Source organism: Protopterus annectens, chromosome 2.part2, assembly GCF_019279795.1.
Source record: "Protopterus annectens isolate FY-2018-M chromosome 2.part2, PAN1.0, whole genome shotgun sequence".
Classification (NCBI taxonomy): Eukaryota; Metazoa; Chordata; order Ceratodontiformes; family Protopteridae; genus Protopterus; species Protopterus annectens.
In genome coordinates this window covers 1,082,927,904-1,082,934,252 of record NC_056730.1, presented here as the reverse complement: position 1 = coordinate 1,082,934,252, position 6,349 = coordinate 1,082,927,904, and positions in this window count along the sequence as shown.

Here is a 6,349-nt window from a genome sequence, read left to right as displayed (position 1 = left end):
CCACAACTCCTCTATAGGAGCCCTGTCATATGCTTTCTCTAAGTCTACAAAAACACAATGCAACTCCTTCTGACCTTCTCTGTACTTCTCCATCAACAATCTGAGAGCAAACATCACATCTAAGTATAGCTTAGATGTTTTCTTTATTTATTTGAGACTGTCCTATAATGTTGTTTTAAATATTTCCTGTGATTTAGAACTCTAAAGTTACTGTGATGATTTATTGAGTATTTTCTTGTTTTTTTATTATTTATTATTAAATATATTTAAACATATCTTTATGACTTATATTTTTGAGAGATATTTAAGCTCTTAGAGTCATTGCCTATCTATTTGGTGACACCATGCAGGCCACTCCTAATAGCCTTGTTCTTGGTCAGACTACCATTTGGATTAATAGTAACATTGCACAGTAGGATTGGACAACCTTTGTTAAGGGCCTTAAAGTAGATCATAAGGGGTTCTGGTGGCAGTGATAACTACCTTATAGTCTGTGCAGAAGGGGGCATAGCTAGTAAACCTGTGCCAGCCTTTCCCAGGTGTGTGTGTGTGTGTGTGTGTGTGTGTGTGTGTGTGTGTGTGTGTGTGTGTGTGTGTGTGTGTGCGCCTGTGTGTGTATGTAAAATAAATCTCCAAGAGTGTGTGTATCAGCTACTTAGGCAGGGACATGAAGCACTGGCTGGACAGAGAGAGTGTTGGATGACTTGGCTTGGAACCCTGGCTAAGGACTCAGCTCTGTAGCTGTGCCAGTGGGGTGTCTTATTGGGGATCTGGAGAAAGAGGGAGAAACCAGCCCCAGATTGACTGTGGTCTCTGTGTGCTCTTAAGGGAAATTGCATTTTACTGTGTGTGTACTTGTCATCCTCCCTGTGTGTACATTCCCCACTGTTGCCAGTGGTGAGGATTGAGGCTGCTTGATTACTGGGCCAGTGTTGGGGCATCACAGATTTAATATTCTGTACAGCTGTTATTATTCTCTTTAAGAATCTGCATCAAAATCCCCCCATCTCTCCTTTGTTCTTGAATCTTTCCCTATTTCATTATCACTTTATGTATATGAGCCTTAACTGTGTAGCTTTAAAATATCCCTTCAAATTAGATAATCCTAAACCACCTTATTCTATTGGAAGAATCAACTTATCCCACTTGATCCTTGCCCTCTTTTCCTCCTAGATAAATTAACTATTCTTCACAACTTTTCCTCTGGTGGATGAAAATATGCTTGAGCTGTATATAAAACTAAAGGGACTAAAAATATTTTCACTTCTTGTATCTTGCTATCCATATCCATAAACAAGAGCTTAAAAGTTTCTCAGTTTTTGTATTGCTTTTTGTTTAGTCTCTTCATACATATCTTTAGCTGGCATGACAAAATCCTTTTTAACCCATAGTCCTAAACACTTAATTTTATTGTGCCCCCATAAAGATGGGTATTGTTGAACTAATTCATGTGCGGGAACATAGTTTACAGCTATAGCCTTTGTTTTATCTTCATTAATTTTATATCACAAAAAGACCTGAAACTGTCTCAAAATGTTCTACAACACTGAGGTGTCTTTTCTGATTTTTATGAGGTACAAAATTATATCATGTGCAAATAAAGCCAACTTTTCTTGATTGCTATACCAATTATATCTTTAAATTTCTGACTTCCTTGTTTTCTTTGACAATAGCTCTAAATATAAAGCAAATAACAAAGAGGACACCCCTGCCTGGTTCCTCTATTCAGACACAACTTGTCAGAGAGACACCCTTCCACTTTAACTTTTGCTGCAGATCCCTCATACATCCTCGTAATTAACCTTCTTAATCTCTCGGGGAATGCAAATACTTCCATTGCCCTACCCATAAAATACCAACTTACTCTGTTGAATGTTTTCTCTGCATCATGTTCCCATGGACAACAGTGGTATTTTCTTAAATTCTGCTTCCTTCTGGATCTTCATTGTTCTATTCTTCTTCTTTCGGCTTTTGCCGGTTAGGGGTCACCACAGTGGATCACCTGTCCGCACATGATTGACAGCGGAGTTTTACGGTGTCGAGTTGCCAGCCCAGCACCCAACCTTCCACAGAAGGCACACACATGCACACACTCATACCTAAGGCTAATTTAGAGTGTCCAATCCACCTACAGTATGTCTTTGGGAGGAAACCTGAGCACCAGGAGAAAACCCACTTGACCACAGGGAGGACATGCAGACTCTGCACAGAAGGCACTCCAGCCAAGGATCGAACCGGAGAACCTCTTGCTGTGAGGCAGCAATGCTAACCACTGCACCACCGTGGCCACCCGGATCATCATTGTTTTATTAATGTTGTCAAATGTTTGCCTTCCCTCCACAAAACCACATTGATCCATATTTATCAATTCTGTAAACATATTTGCCATTCTTTTAGCTATTATAGATATAAACATTTTATAGTCATAATTTAAAATTAAAATGGGCCTGCATGAAGCTGGGTCTGAGAGATCTTTGCTTCCTTTAGATATTATAGCCAACACAGCTTTTTTCCAAGATTTAAAATACTGTTAAACAAAACCTTCCAGATCTTTATCACTTTCCTCCCTCTCAGCTTCTAAACTTTCACAGAAATACCGTCAATTTCTGGAGATTTTCCTGCAGATTGATTATACATCACCATTTTTCTCTCATCTCCTTCTGTCTTAACTGTTAATTGTTGAGCCATCTACCTGTAAGTCTTCCATAAATATTTCTATTTGTGCTCTTTCTTGAGTTGCACATTTCTCTGCTTTATACAAATTTTCATAAAATTTCCAAATTATCACTAATACTTCTACAGAATTTCTGGTTATTTTTCCTTGTTGTAGTCTTCCTATGTTTGGTAACCACCCTTCCTATTTTGCCCAAGTCATTGTGCTAAATGTTTTTGTGCTCTGGAGTTATTATCAGAAACATTTGCTGAACAGCAATATTTCTAAACTCATAGATATAATCCAGATACTGTTGTTTTTTTTTTTTTTTTTTGTAGCACAGTATGCGACTGTGCTTCTTCTTGTTCTGTGAGATTATCCTTATTCTGTAATACTTTAGCCTTTGTCAGCCCCTCTAAATGACTCCAGTTGCTTCTTAACCATATCTCTCTCTTTTATTTTTACCCTGTTTTTAAACTCATTTTTCATTTTATCCTGCTCACTAGCTATGACTTCTGAAGAAATTTCTGTCTTCCCTAATAACTCTTAAATAATGTCACTAGCCATTCCTTAAGTCCCACTCTTTTTAACAGGTAGGTGAGAAGCATCAGTGTCTCATTTTTACTTCATTACCCTGCATTTTTATATTAGTTCTTTTTGGCACATGACATGAAATAGTAATTGGATGTGTGTTGAAGTTTTTAATTAAATGCACATGTTCCTGTGAAATATAATTTCTGTCTAGTCTAACCTAGTCACTGTTCCTTGGGGAATAATATGTAAAGTATCTCTTAGTTCATACTGCTGAATTCACATCTTCCATACAAAATGTTTTTATACGTTTCTTCAGAAATCTACCATCTTCTGTTATATTTTCCCTTCTAGTCCCCCCCGATACATCTTCAGTGTTGCAAATCAAGTTACTGTCCACACCTATAAGTAACATTGCCTGCTGAAAGCTAATTATTTCTCCCACAAATTTCTTAAACTTCATAATAGTATTTTTAAGTGGAATATAAATACATGCCAGTATAATCCTTGTCCCTTGCCAGTAACCTCTTACTACCACAAATCTACCATTACTATTTTTTCTTCTTCTGTCACTATTGGAGCTCTTCTAGATATTACTATAAGTACTCCCTGTTTCTTTTATCCCTGATATTCTGCTGAATATCTATCCTGAAATCATTTCTTTATCAAATTCACATGCTCACTTCTTTCCAAACTTGTCTCTTATACATTGATATTTGCAGTCTGCATTTCATAACATAATTCAATAGTCTTACCTTTTTGTCTATAACTTTGATACCATTCACATTCTAAAACAATATAAATAGTGTAGCTGTGATACTAGTTATTATTAAGCCCAACACCATTTCTCAAGTTATTATTCATATCTGTTATAGATGACACCTTTTTAAAATGTCTATTCCTATCTTTTGTGTCCCAAGCACCCACTAATGTTTGGCAGGTGGATCTTTTATACATTTGCTTTTGTTTGTCATCTCCATTTGAACCTCTGTCACATTTTACAAGACTTTTTGTTTTACTGAAACCCTCAAACAAAAAAGCAAACATACCCCCAGAACACTCCCATAACCTATTACCTTAAAGTAAACACACAAAACTAAGTACACCTTCAAGTTTAACCCTCATGATAAGAACAATTGTCTCAAACTGATAGCTGCACCCACAAACCTTAACTAACCTAAAATTACCCATGCTGAGACGCATGTTACAGCCTGTGCTCCTGCTTACACTAATTGTTTTATGATCTTGTCTTATCTTTATTCCCCTCCCAGATTAAAAAAAAAAAACTTGCATGCTTTCAGAAAATTTTAGCTTTAAGTGTTAAGTAAAAGTGCACTGGCTATCCTTAAATAAAACTAAATTGTACACTGTTCTAGTAAATGCACTGAATTATTTAGGTACCAGTAAAGGTGCTATCTGTTATTCACTTCTATTAATTTCAAAACATATTTTTACTAAGCTGTTTACCCCTCTACCTTTTAATTTTACAATTCCCTCAGCAAGCAATGGCCAGCACTTTCAAGAGTTATTGTCTACACCTGTAGTCAGCTGATTTCCATGGAATGATAAAAAACAGAATGTATAGCTGCTCTGAGCTGCAGACGTCTCAACTCACACTGAACATTTATTTTCTAAAGGAAAACTTCTCATCACATTCACAGTTTTTTCTTATTTTTAAAGCCCATATACTTACACAGAAATGTTGTTAGATTAAACCAAGAGCATTAATCCAGGCATTCACCTATGGAAAGGTAAGAGAAAACATCTCAACTCTAAATATATTATAATCTGTGCACTTTTACATGCCTCACCCAACAGCCCAAAATTAAAGTATATTAACTTAAACATGCTTTTATCCAGTCTTTCTTCTCTTTTTTACATTGTAATGCTTACATTTCTTAAAACTAAAAAAAGTACTTGTTTTCTTTGGTATGTTTATGATATACAGCAATCATTGAAAATGCTTTATTATATAAAATGCAATTTACAAAATGAAATGTTATTTTTACTATTAGTAAAAATGCCAAACATTAATGGCATGAAATGGGGTATATGCCTTTTAGTCCCCCTAAAACTTTAACGAAGTAAAAAAAAGTCCAGTGTTTCTCTGCCACTTTTTCTTGTACATCACAAATGTGATTGATGCTTTATAGTCTCACATTTATTCACTAATTTCAGTGTTGCTGGTCTTCTTCCTGTTCATCTCCCTCTCAAAACCCCAGACTGTGGTTCAAGTCCAAGGTACTCCAAGTTCTTCTAGTCAACTCCTGTGCTTTTTTTTTGTCTCTCAAGCATTTTCCTTTGGAGCATTGGAAAATGTTTCCCTATGAGAGTTAATATCAGAAGAGTGAGAAGTATAGTTCCCTTTTGTTTGATGGCTCACTTTTTGTTGGACAAACTTTTTCATTTCCTACTTAACCTGTTCTGCATCAAAAAAATTGAAACCCCAGGAAAAATGTTCGGAAGACAACTGAATAAAGCAATTTGAATATCACACCTTCCTCTCGACATTCCCTGACTGCTGGCATAAATTTGTTTTTCTTCTGCCTGGTGTATAGTGAATAATAATTTTCCACAAACACAGTACTGCCTCCATTTTTTAATACTTTGCTCTTCTGCCAAAGTTATGTAAGGGTCAACTCTTTCTGCTGGTATGATTGCCTCTTTACTAATACAGGTCTTGACTGCTTTCTAGTTGCCACGTTTGGAGCAAACACACAATGTGCCCTTTCAATTAATAGATCCTGCTGTGTAGTACCAGTCCAGTTGCTTATTTGTGTTTTTATAAAATTCATATAGTCTGGTACAGCAGAAAATCTCAGGTTTCCTCTGCATGCTCTGTCCTGTAATGCTACCATTTTTTGAAACAGCTCTTCTTAAGCAGTCTCATACTCAGCCAGCCTTTTCCTCATTTTTGCAGTTTTGATCTGTTCATCTGAATAGCTGTTTAAGGCTTCTTCGATTTTTTTCCATCCCTTTGTCATTTGAGTTAATGTACTCCTTCAATGTTTCATTTATTTTAATCAATTCTTTACACATTTGATTTATTTTTTTGTCTAAGTTACTGGAAGCCATCTCTTGTACCATAACTGCCTTTTCGGAATAGATGCAGGATTTTTCCCATTCATTGTTTTCATTTCACTTTTTCTAGATGGTTTTCTTTCA